At 35.7% G+C, this 20194-nt stretch overlaps 1 long non-coding RNA gene across 1 annotated transcript in view; it reads right to left on the reverse strand.

Annotated features, from left to right (window-relative positions):
- Window positions 1-18233, reverse strand: part of LOC139080774 (uncharacterized) — a 44258-nt gene extending 26025 nt beyond the window's left edge. Inside the window, exon 1 of the long non-coding RNA XR_011535524.1 lies at window positions 17810-18233. This is a non-coding gene — a long non-coding RNA (uncharacterized lncRNA). The remainder of the gene's footprint in view (window positions 1-17809) is intronic.
- Window positions 18234-20194: the final 1961 nt, after the last annotated feature.

Consider the following 20194-nt stretch of genomic DNA (forward strand, 5'->3'; position numbering starts at 1 on the left):
TCTGGCCTAGAGATATAAATTGGGGAATGATCAGAATTTAAAAGTAATTAAAGCATTAGACTTCCTGAGACCTCCAGAGAAATGAGTGTAAGAAGGAAGAGAGGCTATCCCAGATCAGAAGCCTGCAGCAGTTCAATATTTCCATGTCACTGAGATGAAGCAGAACCAGCAAGACAGACTAAGGAGAGACTGCGATGTCAAGTGAAAGCAGGAGAGAGGAATCTACTAGCAACTGAGAGAAGCCAGTTTTTCAAGAAGAATGAGTGATCAAGTAGGTCCAACACAGCTGATAAGTCCAATGAGGGGGGATTCAGTGACCTTTATATTTCACAACATGACAATCATTGATGATTTTCACCATTTCAATGGAATGGTAGGGTCAAAGTCCTGAGTGAATTGAACCCAAGAGTGAATGAAAGGAGATGAACTGGTGTTGTGAATGTAGGAAATACTTTTGAGTAATTTGGCTGTAAAAGGAAGAAGAAAAACAGAGAAGTGGCCTGAGGAAAATACAGGAGGGGAAGAAAAGATATTTCTTCTAAAGACGGGAGAAATAATAGCATTTTTTTTATGCTGAGAGGAATAATCCAATAGATTGCTTATCACTGACGATGTGAGACAGAGAAGGAAGAGATGCTGGAGAAATGTCTTTGACTGGGTAAGAGGGGATGGGATGAATCAAGTAGAGGAGGAAAATGAGCGACCTTTGATTGGAGCACAGAGGAGTAATCCACAGCAACAGAAGGGAAGGAAAAGGAAATAGGCACAAATGCACTAAGTGGGTAGATGGAATGGTAGAGCTTGTGGAAATTATCTTCTGATTGCTATTTTCTCAGTAAAATAGGATGCAGAATCAACAAATGAGAGTGAAGCCTTTAGGATAGAAGAGAATGCATGAAGCAGTCGTCCGTGAGCGAGAAAATGGAGGCATTAAAGAAATGTAGCCTGATGGCCTGGCAGGCCTGAGGGACTGCTTGAAGTTCTTAGACGTGAATTTAAGACGAGATGATTAGGGGCTTTTTCAAGCCTGTCAAGGAGCCAGTGCAGAGTTGGATGGTAAAGAGTTGGTTTTACCAGAAAAGTATACAGAAGGGAGAAAGAAGCAAGAGGAGCTGATGAAAGGTGAGAAGTGAGAGTATGAGGGAGTAAGAGATGGTGAAAAATGGGCATTATAGGTCCTAGAAGTTCTGTTGAAGTAAGAATATTAGAGAAAGAGAAGTAAGATAGGCAGCAATAGTTGGAGAAGAGTATGCTTGAAATGACGATTATGGAAGGGTTAAAAGTATTAGTATGACCTTGTCATGGTCTCAGGTATGACTATGAGAGTCAGTTCTTGAAGTTGAAAGGTGGACAAGGAACTGAGAGGCGAGGAATTGAAGGATGATCTATGTGGTATTGAAATCACGAGAAATTATGATGGAAGCAGTGCTAGAGAGAACACAGGAGAGAGCTAAAACTTCTCACATCAAAGAGCATCAAAGAAAGGTGAGTGTGAACAGGGTTCTGTGGATGATTGCAACATGAAGGGCAGTGGATAGTCCTGCCCAACACCTTGGGATTAAAGATGTGATTTTAGGGTGGATGAGGAGGAACAATGGCTTGGAAGTTAAAGTGAGGAGACGGAGAACATCCATCCCACCTACCAAGCCCCATGGTGCAAGCAAGTGATAAAGAAAAGAGCTTCCCCCTGAGAGGGTTACAGAGGAATCGCTGTCCCCCGGAATCATGGTCCTTGCTGTCAAGCGCTAGCTCCATTGTGTATCTCAAGCTGAACTGAGAACTGATAATCAACTGAGCTAATAAGGCACCCTCTTCTCAATTTTGAAAAAGTAAAAAGAAATTGCAACAGAATGGCAGTTGAAAAGCACTCTAAAATTGTGAGTGTCCTGATAAGCCACAATATATCACAGATAGAAAACATAATGATAAGGCAGAGAATGCTAACAATCACTCACTAAATGTCAGAGACTACAAGCAAAGTCTCTTCAGGAAAGAACTCAGGAAGGAAAATGGGGGAAAAAACTATGAATATTTCCATTATTAATAAACTATTGACAGTGGGAGCCAGATTAATGGTTCAGGGTCAGGCTAACAGAATCATAGGCTCCCAAGAAGTCAAGATAATACTCTGAATTAAGACAATGCTTTGGCTATAGTATTTCCTTTATTTTTCCCAATTCTAATCACTTGTTTCTATGTCAAGGAGAAGAAGCTATGTAAAATTATAAAGCAGGGTAATACAACAGAAATTTCAGTGATGGCGGAAATTTTTCTGTACCTGCAACTGTACAATATAATAACCACTAGCCACATGTGGATATCGAGCTCTTGAAATGTGGTTAATGTGACTGAGGAATTGAATTTTAAATTTTATTTTATTTAATTAATTTAAATTTAAATACCCAGATGACTTCCTGTTTCTGGTCCTATATGTAAGAATCTTGGAAAACACCACTCTTTCCTAACCACAATTAAAAAGCTGAACAAACTGAAAAATCAACAGATCTTCTTAGATCCATAAGAAAAGTAAGATTCTAGGGCAAATTGCTGCCCTCCAAACTGGAGAAACTGACAGACGGACACAAAGAATCACAATTTACTGGAGCAGAAACCCAGGAGCTGAAATCTCTGCAGAAATCGCTACCAGAGTAGGAAAATCTAAACTATAATTGATAAATTGCAGGAGACTCAGTGTGGACAAGTCTGAGAGAGAAAAACTCCAGAGGGACCCAGTCATTGAGGGGGTAGGGCAGGTACTCTCATAAGTTTTACCTCCCAGAGCTCTACCAAGTTCTCACAGTGAATATGGAGAAAAATCCCCTCATGCTCCCAACAGCAGGGGAGGAAAAGTAACCGTTTTGAATTATGCCAGAGCAATCTGTTCTTCTTATCAAAGTCTGCCATCAGGAGAAACTATTTAACCAGAGCCTAACCTAATCTGCTAAGGCCTTGTCAGAGCCTACCTAACTATCTAGAGGAAGGCAAATACCCAACTACGGCTGTCTCTAGTCTTCCACATGGAGGAAGAGAAACAGCCAACTCTAGTCACCCTGTTGAGAAGCACTTGTGAAGCTCACAGTCCAGAGACATAGGCTCACTGAAATACCAAGACCTAAACATAGGTCTACAGAACACTTCTGCTTCCCACACACCTTACCATCACATTACTAAAGGCCTGTTTAGAGCAGCTCCTCTTGCTCAGTATACCACGTTCAGCTATCAAGAAAAAATTACAAACATACCAAGTGGCAAAAAGTACAATTTGAAGAGATATAGAAAGCATCAAAGCCAGACTTATATATGGCAGAGATGTTGGAATATCACACTGTGAATTCCAAACAACTATGATTGATCTGCTAAGAGCTCTAATGGAGAAAGTAGATAGCATGCAAGAACAGATGGGCAATGTAAACAGAGAGATGGAAAACCTAAAAAAGGACCAAAAAGAAATGCTAGAGATTAAAAATACTGTAACAGAAATTAAGAATGAAGAATTCCTTTAATGGACTTATTAGTAGACTGGATGTGGTTGAGGAAAAAATCTTTTAGCTTGAGGATATCTCAATAGAAACCTCCAAAACTGAAAATCAAAAAGAAAAAAGACTAAAAGAACAGAATGTCTAAGGACTACGATACAATTATCAAAGGTATAACATATGGATAATGGAAATACCAAAAGGACAAGAAAGAGAGAAAGAAATAGAAGATATATCTGAAATGATAATGACTAAGAATTTCACCAAATTAATGTCAGACACCAAACTACAGAACTGGGAAATGTATTCAGTTATATAGGCTTATGCATAAGTGTATATATATTCATGTGTAAGTGAAATAAATTATAGCAATGATACAAGGGATCAGAGGGCAGAATCAGGATTATTTTGGCATTATAAGGTACTCACCTTACCCATGTAGGGTATAGTGTTATTGGAAAGTAGACTTGGATTAGTTAGGAATGCATATTGCAAAATCTAGGACCATCACTACAAAAAGGGGGAAAAAAGAAGTGCAACTAACATCCTAAGAAAGGAGAGAAAATGGACTCATATAATGCTCACTTAGAACCACAAATGGAAGGGAAAGACTGGAAGACAAAAATAGGAACAAAAAATAAGGACAAGAAATAGATGACAGTAACAAATATCGTAGATATTAATCCAACTATATCAATAATCACTGTGAACATTAATGATCTAAATGCACCAATTAAAAGACTGAGGTTGTTAGAGTGGATCACAAAACATGACCCAACTATGTTGTCTACAAGAAATCCATTTTAAATATAAAGACACATATAGATTAAAAGTAAATGGATGGATCTTTTTGGACACCATGTCTTCTCAGGCAAGGGAAACAATAGAAAGAATAAACAAATGGGACTTCATCAAACTGAAGAACTTCTTCAAGGCAAGGGAAAACACGATTGAAACAAAAAAACAACCCACTAATTGGGAAAAAATATTTGCAAGTCATATATCTGACAAAGGGTTACTCTCCATCCTATATAAAGAACTCACACAACTCAACAAAAAATCAAACAACTCGATCAAAAAATGGGCAGGGGAGATGAACAGACATTTCTCCAAAGAAGATATACGGATGGCCAATAGGCACATGAGAAGATGCTCATCATCGCTGATCATCAGGGAAATGCAAATCAAAACTACACTAAGATATGACCTTACACCCATTAGGATGGCAAAAATAACCAAAACAAAAAGTAACAAGTGTTGGAGAGGTTGTGGAGAAAAAGGATCCCTCATACACTGCTGGTGGGAATGCAAACTGGTGCAGCCACTATGGAAAACAGTATGGAGATTTCACAAAAAATTAAAAATAGAAATACCATATGACCCAGCCATCCTACTACTGGGTATCTATCCAAAGAGCTTGAAGTCAGCAATTCCAAAAGTCCCATGCACCCCTATGTTCATTGCAGCATCATTTACAATAGCCAAGACATGGAAGCAACCTAAGTGCTCATCAACTGATGATTGGATAAAGAAGATATGGTATATATATATATATACAATGGAATACTACTCAGCCATAAAAAAGAATAAAACCATCCCATTCACAACAACATGAATGGACCTTCAGGGAATTATGTTAAGTGAAATAAGCCAGGGAAAGAAGGACAATCTCTGTATGACTCCACTCATGTAAGGAATTTAAATACATGGACGAAGAGAACAGATTAGTGGCTACCAGGGGAAAGGCAGGGTCGGGGGTGGGCACAAGTGGTGAAGTGGTGCACCTACAACACGACTGACAAACAATAATGTACAACTGAAATTTCACAAGACTGTAAACTGTCATAGACTCAATAAAAATTAACTTTAAAAAAATAAAGTAAATGGATGGAGAAAGATATACCATGCTAACACTAATCAAAAATAAATAAGAGTAGCTACATTAATTTTGGACAAAGCAGACTTCACAGCAAGGAATGTTTTCAGGGATAAAGAAGGGCATTACATAATAATAAGCGATCCATTCTCCAAGAAGATATAACAATCTTTAACATGTATACATCTAACAGAGTGTCAAAATACGTGAGGCAGAAACTTATAAAACTGAAGGGAGAAACAGATGAATCCACTATTATAGTTGGAGACTTCAACTTACTTGTATCAGAAAAGGACAGATCCAGTAGGAAGAAAATCAGTAAGGTCATAGCTGAACTCTACAATGTCACCAATCAATTGGAAGTAATGGACATATATAAACTACTTCATTTAAAAACAGCAGAATACACATTCTTCTCAGTTCATCTGGAACAAAAATCAAGATAGACCACATTCCAGAAAATAAAACATACCCGAACAAATTTAAAAGAATAGAAATCATAATAGTCTGTTCTCAGACTACAATGGAATTAAACTAGAAATCAATAACAGAAAGATAGCTGGAAAACCCCAAAATACTTGGAGAGTAAACAGCACACTTCTAAATAACACATAGGTCAAAGAAGAAATCTCAACAGAAGTTTAAAAATATTTTTTAACTAAATGGAAACAAAATATCAAAAATGTTGGGATGCAGTGAAAGCAGTGTATAGAGGGAAATTTATAACATTAAATGCATATATTTGCAACAAAGAAAGACATAACATAAATCATTTAAGCTTCCACCTGAGGAAACTGGAAAAATGAAGAGCAAATTAAATCCAAAGTAAGTAGAAGAAAAGAAATAATAGGGACCAGCCCTGTGGCGCAGCAGTTAAGTTCGCACATTCCACTTTGGTGGCCCAGGGTTCACCAGTTCGGATCCTGGGTGTGGACCTACACACCGTTTATCAAGCTATGCTGTGGCAGACGTCCCACATATAAAATAGAGGAAGATGGGCACGGATTTTTAGCTCAGGGCTAATCTTCCTCAGCAAAAAGAGGAGGATTAGCGGCAGATGTTAGCTCAGGGCTGATCTTTCTTGAAAGAAAAAGAAAGAAAGAAAGAAAATAAAAATTTGAGCAGAAATGAAAGTGAAAATAGGAGATCAATAAAGAAAATCAATGAAACCAAAATCTTGTCCTTTAAAAAGATCAATAAAATTGATAAGCTCCTAGCCAGGCTAAGGAAAAAAGAGAGTACAAAAATTATTAATATCAGAAATGAAGGAGAGGATATCACTAAAAATTCCATAAGCATTAAAAGCATGATAAAGAAATACTGTAAAAAGCTCTATGCCTATAAATTTTATAACCTAGATGAAATGGACCAATTCTTTGAAAGACAAAATCTGCTAAAACTCACACAAGAGGTAGACAATTTGAATAGAATTATATCTTTCAAAGTAATTTAATCAATATTCTTCACCAAAGTTAGAAATTTCTGCTCTGTGAAAGAAAGACACTTTCAGGAGAATAAAAAGACAAGCCATAGACTGGGAAAAACATTTGCAGAAGACATATCTGATAAGGACTGTTACCAAAACCACACGAAAATATTCAAAACTCAACAATAAAAAAAAATCCAAGTCAAAAAATGGGTCAAAGACTTGAACAGACACCACACCCAAGAAGATATATAGATGACAAATAAACATGTGGAAAATATGCTCCACATCGTGACATCAGGGAAATGTAAGTTACAACAACGAGATTCCACCACACACCTATTAGAATGGCCAAAATATAGAACCCTGAGAACACCAAATGCTGGTGCAAATGTGGAGAAACTGGAACTCTCGTTCATTGCTGGTGGGAATGCAAAATGGTGCAGCCACTTTGGAAGACAGTTTGGCAGTTTCTTACAAAACTAAACACCTTCTTATCTTACTATCAAGCAATTGGATCCCTTGGTATTTACCCAAAGGAGCTGCAAACTTATGTACATATAATAGCCTTCACACGGATGTTTATAGTAGCTTTATTCAAAACTGCCAAATCCTGGAATTAACTAAGATGTCCTTCAATTGACGATTGGATAAATAAAATGTGGTACGTCCAGACAATGGAATGTATTCAATGCTAAAAGGAAATAATAATCCATGAAAAGATGTGGAGAAAACTTAAATACATATTAGTAAGTGAAGGAAGCCAATCTGAAGAGGCAGCATATTGTATGATTCCAAGTACATAACATTCTAGAAAATGCAAGCTGTGGAGATAGTAAAAAAGAGCAGTGGTTACGAGGGGTTAGGAGAGAGGGTGGGATGCATAGGCAAGTACAGAGGATTGTTAGAAGACTGGAACTATTCTGTATGATAGTATAATGGTATGCACATGTCATTATAAATTTGTCCAAACCTATAGAATGTATCAAGAATGGACCTTATTGTAAATATGGGCTTTGGGTGAGAATGACATGTCAATCACAGTACGTACATCAATTGTAACAAATGTCCCACTCTGGTGGGGGATGTTGATAAAGGCGAGGCTGTGCATGTGCAGGGGCAGCGAGTATATGGGAAATCTCTGTACATTCCTCTCAGTTTTGCTGTGAATTTAAAAGCGCTATAAAAACTAAATTCTATTTAAAAAATAGCCACAGATTGGCTACTATATTGGATAGTACACTTCTAGAGCTATTTAGCAAGACAGGTTAAAAAGCAGGTTGGAGGTAGAGGGAGTCAGAAAATTCTAACAGACAAAGGTGACCGCCCTCCAGTCTTCCTCCTTCTTCAGGAGAGGCACTGGCCCTTTGAGCCGTAGAGCTCCAGGACTGCAGAGCACGCAGCTCTCAGGAAACTGTCTTTATCCCCTCTCATCTCCTACAAGAGCTCTACTGAACATCTTTATTAAATAGATATGTTTAAAATCTCAACCCAGTTAAGAAAGCTACAGTATGACCTTGTTTTAAACTAAGTTTCTATGAAACTAGAAGTCCAAAATGAATGGAGAAAGTAAATAGTCAAACATAGAAAGATTATTTACTTTACAAACTGATAGATTACTCATATAAGTTATTAGAAAAATATTATAATTTCACTGGCAGAGGTAGAAAATCATTTTTTAATGATGGAAATAGAAAAAACTATGAATTTTTTAATGAGAGTTTATTTGATTTTCCTTTTGCATAAATGGATTTTATGTACTGAAAAAGTAGCTAATTTTGATAGATATAGCTGGAGTTGGTTTTACAACCAATGGCTGCTGGGGCCAGCTTTCTCATTCTAATTTCTCTTCTGAAACTTCCAATTGAAGATGGCATCAATATTTATGTGAACTGGGCAAAAGAACCAAGGCACAAGGTTCGTAAAACTGATTAACATAAACAGAAGAGGAAAACCCTGAAACCAAATCTAATGATCCATCAAACGACAGTCACTCTTTTCACCAATACTGTGAATGCTGCCAATTTAAAATAACTTGAATCACATAGATAGTAGAGGATAGCAAATATGTTTCTCTCAAGAAATAAAGTATAAAAGCTTATTAAAATCAAAAAGCGAAAGAATGAGAGTGAACTCAGAACAAAACTGGCATCATTCTCCAATTAACTGAATACCTTAGTGAGGACTGTGTGCCTGTGTGCCATATTTAATTTAGTCTTACTCGTAAAATTGCTGCATGCCACTATTTAAAATGCAGCTGAGAAATCACCCTGTTTGACGTACAGATGATAACCTAATTCCAACTATTTTTATCTACTTTGTAATTCAAGTGATGCACGCTGTATATTATTTCCCTAAGAGTCAAAACTATATTTAGACTTAAAATTGGTTTTATGTAGTTCAAGCTATTGCACCCAAAAGCAATGAGTCATGCTCCAGAAGCACACAGATTTGGGAGGCAAATACGGACCCATGAACTGCTCAGCAAGAGCTCATTCAGCCCCTCTGTGCTAAGAATAAGCTGTAAAAATATGAGATAGTTAATGTGGGTTGTAACAGCACGGTCACCTCTGCTCCTATCAAAGTTGCCACGGGCTCTTTGTTTTCTCCCTTAAGGCCATTGGACAGAATCAGGTGGAAGAAAGTTTCCAACAGCCTTGCATTCTGTCCTATACTACACCCCATACGTGAAGGTAATGAAACCTACCCACCTTCCAGGCACAGTTTTAAGTTAGTTTTCTTGCAGTGGAGGTGAATACTCAATGGTCCTTGAACACATTTTTTTCTCTGTTACCTCATAACCACCAAGTAGAGACCATTTCAAAAGACAGAGAGAGAGAGAGAGATACTGTCTGGCTCATAAAGATTTCTAACACATGACCCAGGCCTCATTGGCACAGTTCAGACCAAATGGGCAACCAGACCTCTAACAGCTGGCAGTGATAGATGCACCTTTCACAAGGTTCACTCCCCACCCTCACAGTGACATGTACGGAATGAAGACGGGGGGGTCAACATGCATCAGGCACCTACTCTGTGCTCTCCATTGTGAGCATTCCTTTTTATAGATCTCTCATCTTATCCTCACAAAAGTCTTGGGCAGGATGGCCACTTCACAAATGTGAAAACAGAAGCCTGAACAAGTAAGTATTTTTCACAAGTTCACATAACTGTTAGGAAAAGGGGCGAGGATTGGAACACAGGTTAGGATGACCATAAAGAGCCTGATCTCTCACCTGCAGCTCCTGGTGTGTCTCCTAACCACTCATGTTTGTTTTGCTCTCTGCATCACTTGTGTAAGAAGGAAAATGTATTACCAAGAGTGAGATGTCTGGCACTCTTTTATGGACACAAATTGCTATGAAAACTGTATCAAGAGTTTTTAAAACCAAAAGGGTCCCATAAAATCACATAGTATTTGGGGAATTCAAAAAGTACTAATTTCTTACTATAGTTACAAAATGTCTTTATATTCAGATATGTCACAACCCTAGATAAGATGCCCCAGTGTTTGATCATTAAAATGAAAAAAACAATAAGGTATGCTTAATTATGGCCAATTGATAAGAACTGAGAAAAAATTAGAAAAGCACCCTTAAGCAGAGTCATATTTGAGATGGTGAAAGAATGAGTCAAAAAGGAGATTTATCTCTGAAAAGCAGCACTCAAAAGTGGTCAATTTGAAAAATTCTACTTCCAGCTGTGACACAGCTACTTGTCAGAATAATTCTCCTCTCCAGACCAATTCTCTTATCCAAAAAATTAATGGATAACATTACAAGCAAAAACATTTGAAGACAGCAGAGATTCACCAAGACATCAGGGCTTGAGAGACCAATATTCCAGAGAGAAAGGCCATGCACAGAGGTGAGCATGAACTTCTCTACCATTTTTCTTCTTAAAATTTTTGCCTCTTAGTAAGTGGTATAGGGTGAGAAACCAAGCAAAAAATGGTAGCCCAGAGGTTTGAGCAAATTTACAAGTCTATAGAGACCAAAATGAATTTCAAGGCTACCAAGCCAGTGAAAAATAAGGGACCAAGGTTCTACAGAAAAGAGAACCACATAGAAGGGAGTTTGACATTTTGGCATTCTACACCAGATTTTTTTCTCTTAGCATTTAAAAATACCAAGCTGCATTAGGTGAAAGCCAGAGAAGCCAAGCAAAATTCCAGAGAGAAGAGATTAAAAAACTAACTGGAGATTCCTGCAATAGTATCTTGTTAGAGAGTCAAAAATTGAAGAATAGTGTATAACTAGGAAAATTCCCCAAATTTTCAGTTGATACCTATGAAGGAATAGATCTAGCTGTAAGGCAAGCCAGAAATAGTTCATCACCAAAGGACTCAAACATGACCTAGATTCATCTCAATCCTTGATTGAATCAAGATGATCTTCCATTCCTCTAACTACCTGGCAAAAGTAAAATCAATTCTCTCTGGAAGAAAATAAAATAATCTGAATACAGAATGTCTAGCATCCAATCTAAAATTACCAGGCATACCAGAAGACAGATCCAAATAGCGAAAATCTAAAATAAAAATATAGACAGTAGAAACAATCACTCTGCAAATAAACATGAAATTGCAGTTAATCAGACATTAATTTTAAAATAATTGCAGTTACTGTATTTAAGAAAATAGATGAGAAGATGGAGAATGAACCAAGGAACTGGAATCCATAAAAATGTATCACATTAAATTTTTAGAAGTAAATAATAAAATAATTGAAAATAATAATTCATTAAATAGGTTCCATAGCATATTAGATACAATGTCAATGAGCAATAGAAAACTGGAAGATAGAACAGTAAAATATATTCAGTAAGAAAAAGAAGGGAAAATATTAAAAAAGCATATGGAACACGATGAAATGACCTAACATGTCTATAATTGGAATCCCAGAGGAGACGACAGACAGAATGGGACAGAAGCAATGTTTGAAGAAATAGTTGCCAAAATTACATGACTTAGGACCCAGTCTTAGGTCTATGAAGCCCCAAGTGGGACATAGGCAAAGAAAAAATAATATAATTGTTATTTCAACATACTATTCATGCTACTAAACACTGAAGACAAAGAACATCTTAAAAGCAGCGACAGAAAAAGGCACATTACTTGAAAACTGAAATAATAAAACTGACAGTTGAATTTTCAACAAATTGAAGTAAACTAGAGGAAAAACAGAAGAATTAACAACTTTAAAATGTTGAAAGAAGATTACTGAAAACCCGGAATTCTATACCAGAAAAAATGGAGGTCATATTTTCATACAAAAAGAAAAATCTGAAAAAATTCATTTCCAAGGGACAAATATGCAAAGAACATTTTCCTAGCAAAAAAATTATAATCTCAGAAGTAGGAAAAAATAGGCAGAAATGAAGATCAATGAGAAAAGTAAACAAGTGGGTAAGTATAAATGAATATTGATTATATAAAACAATATTAATGTTTTGTGGAGTTTAAAAATATATAGAATTGCATATTTGAATAAAGTAAAACAAAGGTAGGAGGAAAGAAAGACATGAAAATGATGAGGGACCTCATATTTTCTGTGAAGTTGTAAAAGTACTAAATTATAGTAAATTACAAAAAATAAAGCAAGCATGATGTACTCTCTAAAACCACTGAAATAATTCTTTAAAAAGAACAACTAAAAATAAATATAACTAACTAGTAGAGAGGAAAGTGTAATCATAAAAAATTTTGATTAATACAAAGAAGGACAAGAAAAGTTGAAAAAAAAGAGCTAACACAAATGGGACAAATAAATATGAAATAGTAAGATGGTCCATTTAAGCCCAAATATATCAAATTGCATGAAGTATAAATAAACTAAAAACTCCAATTAAATATAAAGATTATCAGACTAAATTTTCTTTAAAAACCCAACTTTACATTATTTACAAGAGACACCTTTACTTATAAGGATACAAAATACGGCATATAAAAAGATGAAAAAAATATCTACCATTAACACGTTGACCAAAATAAAATTGAAATAACTTTACTACAGTCATGCGCCACATAATATTTTGGTCAATGACAGGCCACGTATGAAATGGTGGTCCCATAAGATTAGCACCATATAGCCTAATTATGTAGTAGGCTATACCATCTAGGTTTGTGAAAAGACACTCTATGATGTTCACACAATGACAAAATTGCCTCATGGTGCATTTCTCAGAATGTGTTCCTGTCATTAAGAAACACACGACTATGTTAACAACCAAAGTATACTTTAAGGCAAGAACTGCAGGAGACAGAGGGATGTGTTGTAAAAATAAAGGTTTAAATCCACCAAAAAGATAGAACAATTCTAAAATCATATGCACACAGATTCAAAATCTATAAAGTAAATATTAATAGTTAGTACAAAAATAGAAAACTTTACAAAAATATTTGAACAATTTAGTATATCTCTTTTATTACATGACAGAGCAAGAAGACCAAAAAAAAAAAAAAAAAAAGTAGATGTACAGAAGATTTGAATAACAAACTTGGCCCAATTTACCTATTTGGAACACCATTCCCAACAACTCTGGAATACATGTTTCTTTTTTTTAATCCTCATGTACATTTGCCAAGGTGGACCATATGCTGGAAAATTCAAAAATTCTCCAAACATTTCAGAAGATATAAATTATAGAGAGTATGTTTACTGATGGGAGTAAAATTAAGCTAGAAGTCAATAGCAAAAAGAGAATTAAAACATTCCTAAATGTTTGCAAGTTCACCAATACTTCTCTAAAATAATTTAAAATAAAGAAAAATTTAAAGGGAAATTAGAAAATAACTTTGAATTGAATAATTGTCAAAAAAGCAACATATCAAAACCTGCAGGATGCAGCTAACATAGTACTTACAGGGAGATTTCTAATAATAAATGCACATGTTGGAAAAGAAGAAAGGCAAAAATTAATGATCTAAGTGCCCACTTCAAGAGGTATAAGAAGAACAGCAAATTAACTCTAAAGAAAGTATAGCAAAGAAATACTAAAGATAAGAGCAAAACTTAATAGAATAGAAAGCAAATGTGCAACAGAGAAAATCAATAAAACCAAAAGTTACATTTTGAAAAGATAAACCTTACAACTGAACAAGAAAAAAAAGAGATGATACAAATTACTGGATCATAGGAATAGAAAGAGAAACATCACTACATACTGTAAAGACATTGAAAATAATAAGAAGGATATTATGAACAATTATGCCAATACATTTGAATAATCAAGTAAAAGGAAAAAAGAAAATCCTTTAGAAAACACAATTTATCAAGTCTGATGCAGAAAAGAAAAAGAAAATCTGGATAGTCCATTAAATAAAATAAATCCGCAATAAAAAAAAATTCAAAGTGAAGCTCTCTTCTATATTGAATTTTTCTAGCATTTAAGAAAGAAAAAACACAATCTTATACAAACTCATGAAGAGAACAGAAAAGGGGAGAACATTTCTTGGTTTGTTTTCTTAGGCTGGCATGACCTTGACATTAAAACCTGACAAAGATACTTAAAGAAAGGAAAATCATAGGCCAATTTCCCTCATGAACATGGGTGAAAAATTCCTAAACAAAATATCAGCAAAACAAATCCAGCTATATAAAAAGAGAATCATAAATCATCACTTTTTTAAATTCTAAAATGCAATATTTTCTAATATTAAAAAATGAGTGTCATTCACATTAACAGTATAAAGGAGAAAAAAATACTGACAGCTCAGGTGATGCAACTAAATGGATAAAATTCAACATGTAAATGCCAAAGATGTATAGCAAATCAGGAACAGAAAGAAAATCTCTTAACCTGGTAAAACATATCTCTGAAATTCCTATTGCAAAAATCATACTTAGCTAAATATTGAAAGCTTTATTTTTCCTTTCACTTACAAAAATAAAGGCGCCTGCTACCAACTTCTGCAAATTATGTTACTGTGGTTCCTAACCAATGTGATAAGGCAAGAAAAAGGAATAAAATATATAAACATGGAAAAGGAAGAAACAAAACTATCACTATTCATGATGATAGGATTGTGTGTTTAGAAAATCCAAAAGAATCTGTAGTAAACCACTAAAATTACTATGTGAATTTAGCAAGGCTGCTGGATGTTAAAAACATACAAAAATATTATTTATAAAAAGACTAACAACCCAATTAAAAAATGGGCAAAAGATCTGAACAGAGATTTCTCCAAAAAAGATAGATGGATGGCCAACAGGCACATGAAAAGATGTTCAACATCATTAACTATCAGGGAAAAGCAGATCAAAACTACAATGATATATCACCTCAGTCCAGTCAGAATGGCTATAGTTAACAAGACAGGAAACAACAAGTGTTGGAGAGGATGTGGAGAGAAGGGAACCCTCATACACTGCTGATGGGAGTGTAAACTGGTGCAGCCACTATGGAGAATAGTATGGAGATTCCTCAAAAAATTAAGAATAGATCTACCATATGATCCAGCTATTCCACCGCTGGGTATTTATCCAAAGAATTCAAAAACACAAATGCATAAAGATACATGCACCCCTGTGTTCATCGCAGCATTATTCACAATAGGCAAGACTTGGAAGCAACCTAGGAGTCCATCAAGGGACAAATGGATAAAGAAGATGTGGTATATATACACAATGTGATACTACTCAGCCATAGAAATGATGGATTCCAGCCATTTTTGACAGCAAACGATGGATGGATGGACCTTGAGGGTATTATGCTAAGTGAAATAAGTCAGAGAGAGAAAGTCAAATACCATATGATCTCACTCATAAGTAGAAGATAAAACTATGACAAACAAACACATAGCAACAGAGATTGTGTTGGTGAGTACCAGGGGGGAAGTGGGGAGGGAGGAGGGTGAAAGTGGTGATTAGGCACACGTGTGGTGATGGATTGTAATTAGTCTTTGGGCTGTGAACATGATGTAATCTACACAGAATTCAAAATATTTAACGATGTACACCTGAAATTTAAAAAAACAAAAATATTATTGTAAATACAAATAATATATAAAAATAAAATGAAGTTTTAAATTGACACTATTTATAATAGCATTAAAAATATCAAATACTTAGATGAATCTATTCTAATATGTGAAAGTCTTTATGTTAAAAGTAACAAAACATGACTGAGGGAAACTAAGAAGTCAAATAAATGGAGGGGTAAACCATGTTTGAGATACCATTCAATATTATAATAATTTTCAATTTTCCCTAAGTTAACCTATACACTTAAAAAAACAATTCAACCAAAATCCCAGTAGGATTTGTGTGTGTGTATGTAAATCAACAAGCTAATTCTAAAATTTATATGAAAATGCAAAGAACGACGAATGACCAAGACAATATTGAAGAAGAGAAAATTGAGAGAATTTAAGCTACTAGACATCAAGACTTATTCTAAAGCTCTTGTAATTAAGACAGTAAACAGTAAGATACTGGGACAAAGACAGGTATTAGATCTATTAATCAGAATAGAAAGTCTAAAACTAGACTTGCTGAGTTAGTATGGAGAAAGGGTAATCCTTTCAAAAACTGGTGCTGCATTAATTATCTGTTCATATAGGACAAAAGTAATAACCTCTACAATGCTCTATAGACAAAGTTCAATTCCAGGGGATTGTAGATCTAAGTTTCACCTTTTCAGGCAAAATAATAACCGTTTTAGAAGAAAACCTAGAAGGATATTTCCATAATCTTGGACTAGACAATGATTTCTTAAACATGACACAAATAGCACTAACTATAAAAGAAAAGATTGAAAAAGTAGAGTTTATTAAAATTAAGAATTTGTATTCATTAAAAGTTATCATTAGATTTATAAAAAGGCAAGCTGTAGAGAGGGGAAAGATATTTGTAATACATATATTCAACAAGAAATTTTTGTCCATATATTTGCAAATATAATACATACCCAGATATACGTACATATGTATGTATGCATAGGTATGTGTATGTTTATTTCTTCAGAACAGCAAGGGAAAACAGAAAATCTAATTATCTTACTCTATGACTTAGAAATTCCTCTCCTATGTACACACCCAATAAGTGAATACATATGTGTGCCAAAAGATAAGTACAAGAATGTACTTAGCTGCATATAGCTGCATTATTCATAGTAGCCAAAAATTGGAAACAACCCAAATATCAATAAAAATGAAATATATAAATAATAGAATACAGTGATGAAAATAAATGAAATACTGTTGTATGCAACAACATGGATGCATCTCATAAAAGTAATATGGAACCAAAAGAAAAGGCAGGCACAAAAGAATATATAGTGTATGACTCCATGTATATAAAATTGAAAAACAGGCCAAAAGAAATATGTGGTGGTGGAAGCATGGAGAGTAAATACCCTAGATGAACTATGACTGATACAAGGACAAAGGAAGCTTCTGGGCTGCAGATCTACGTGGTGTTTATATAGGTCTGTTCACTGCAAAAATTCATTGAGTTGCTCACTTATGATTTGGGTATTTTGCTAAACATATATTATACTTTGCTAAAAAGTATACTTCTATAAAACCACTTACACATCAACACATACAGGCATACCTATATAGACAAATAAAGCTCATAAGGCTGCCTTGTAATAATTTAACTGTTAATCCACATTAATAGTTGGTTGACAAACCCTAAAGTCAATGGCTATTGTAAGAATGGCAATATCTTTAAACAGAGAGGGTTTTACTGTTCAATCTCATTACATCTCATTATCGAAGAACTTTATTTCATTTGATCCTTACACCAAACCTCTGGCTGTTTTCTCCACATCAGAGATGAGTAACAGTAAACAGAAGTATGGAGAGTTTAGGTAATTTGCTCAAGGTGACATAGTCATGAAATAGTGAAACTAGGATTCAAGTAACAATGAAAAATCAGTCAGTCAACTTTCGTGAGGCACATCCCTTGTCTTGTACAAAGAACGTCTTGCTGAAAAAGTGTCTCTAGATCAATACCCTGTAATATCCAATAATTGAAGGATTATAGCTCTTGACATTTAGATAAGTTAAAAGCAACAAGTACTTACTGGGTTTCTGTTAAGTAGCAGGACTTGTCTGAGGTCCTGAAAGCTCAAAACTAAATAAGACACAACTTTTATCCTCAAATAGCTTATAGCTCCAGTAGAGAATATGTATATAAATCAAAGTTCAAACCAGTGTGGCAGTTTTACAACATGGCCCCCAATTTTTTTGATACTTCTCCCACTGAGAGGTGGGGTCTATACCACCACATCTTGAATCTGGATGGACTTGCAACTACCTCAGCCATGCAAGTATGAGGAAAGAGAAACTGTGTCATAGAAGAAGGTGCAGCTTCTGCCAAGTTCTTTTGGAATGCTTGCTGGAATGCTTGCTCTCCTGGAAGGCTCCCTCTCAGGACCCAGCTGCCACGCTGTGAGAAGTCCAAGCCACAGGTAGGTGCTCTCGTTAATAGACTCAGCTGAACCCAACCTTACCTTCCAGTCATCCTGGCCCAGGAGCCAGGAAGGTCAGTGAGAAAACCACAATGCAAAAATCCTGCAGGCTATCTATTCCAGCCCTCAGCCATTCAAGTTATCCCCTGACATCTGTGTCTTCCTTGCTTGAGACCCCAGACATCACAGAGCAGAGCCAAGTCATTCCTGCTGTGTTTTGTACAAATTTTTGACCTTCAGAATCCATGGGCATAATCAAATAGTTGTTTCTTATTCCTCTAAGTGGTTTGTTTATGCCACTCGGGACAGCTGGTTATGCAACAATAGATACTGGGGGGGGTCAGTTTCCTTGGGTTGCTCATCATACACCTGCATCAAAAGTAACCTGGAGTGTCTGTAGAAATGGCAAATTTATGGATCCTCCTCATTACTTTTGAATCAGGAATTTGATTTACTTTTGGGTTTCATGAATTTGAATGTTATCCAACACCTGGGCAGTACAATAAGGTGAGCACCACTGCCCTAAACCAAACTTGTGATCAGCCACAATGAGAGCAACACAGATATTTACTGATCTCGGAGACGTTCAGTGATTCTCAAACATTAGCCTGCATAAAAAGAGAGAACACCCGATTCACGTGTTAAATATGAAGAGTTAAATCTGTAGAGCATCTGTAGACTTGTAAACAATTTATTCCATAATGTGTTACAGGGCACACAAAAGACGTGTGCGCAAGACAAAGAAGAGTGTGGTTATGTCTTCCCAGGGGGTCAGGAAGCCTTCAGAGAACATGTGACATCATATTGAGTCCTAAAAGATGTGTTCTTATTGGTTATTCAAGAGAGTAAGGCCCAGGAAGTCCCCAAACAGAGGAAGCAGATTCAGTAGAATTGAGTGTGAAGTGGCCTGTGCTACCTGAGTGTGTGGACCCCCAGACAAGAGACCAGCTGCAGAAGTGACATCATGGAGAGCTTTCTTTGTCAGGGAATTTGTACTTCCACTTGAGGACAATAAGAAACCTCTGAAGGGTTTTAAATTCGGGGAAACTGTGACCCAATTCGCATTTTCCAAATGCATTGTGGTGACTGTGTGAAAGAAGGAATTAGACAAAATAATTAGAATCTTATTGGGATTACTCAGGCAAGGAAAACTAAAGGAAGATACTGGGAGTGGAGGTAGAGAGGAAATAGTGAAATGATACTTGTCAAAGAGGAGATGCCACACACACACACACACACACACACACAAGGGAACATATTAGTTTCCTTCTTCCAGGGACCACAGCCCATAAGTAAAGAAACCTGGTTAAATCACTCTTCTTCCAAAAATAAAAAAAAGTAGGAAATTTTTATTAGTATTAAGTGAAGTTCTTATTCCACAACCTACCCTTAAACACTTTTTTTGGAGAATTTTCAACATAACTGAAAGCGAGCTATGGCTTTTTGGAGATTCTTTACCACTAAGTCTAATGGACCTCATTTACTCAGCAGAAAGAATTTGAAATCAGAAAAAGTAAATATTCTAACTTTAGATGGCTCCATTTAAGTGTTCATCCAGCTGCTGCATTCTGCTTGTGCAAAGTGGGCTGCTACTGAAGCTGGTATTAAAATCGCACAACAAGGAAGAGATGATGAAATACATATCATCCTTGATTGGGCTGTCCACTCACATAGCTAAAGACAGGATATGTGTGATAATAAAATCTTAAATCTGTGAAAGTAATTGCTTCTGACATCTCCAACTAGGCAGCAGGCTGCCCAGGCAGTGCTGTTCAGTCACAAATTCTAAGCCTAATGAAGTGAGAAGAACACAGTGTAGATACAAATTAAAATGTACTTACAAAGAGCAGTCAGTATTCTTTTCTCTTTTTTGTATACTTCTTTGTTTTATGTGAAGGAGAAAATATCTGTTAGGAATAATCGCACTTTTATGTTTTGAGTCAACAGTAAACTTGTTGTTAACAGAAATGGCCGTCCAGTAATTCTAATATGTTATTG

Source organism: Equus przewalskii, chromosome 32 (assembly GCF_037783145.1).
Source record: "Equus przewalskii isolate Varuska chromosome 32, EquPr2, whole genome shotgun sequence".
Lineage (NCBI taxonomy): Eukaryota > Metazoa > Chordata > Mammalia > Perissodactyla > Equidae > Equus > Equus przewalskii.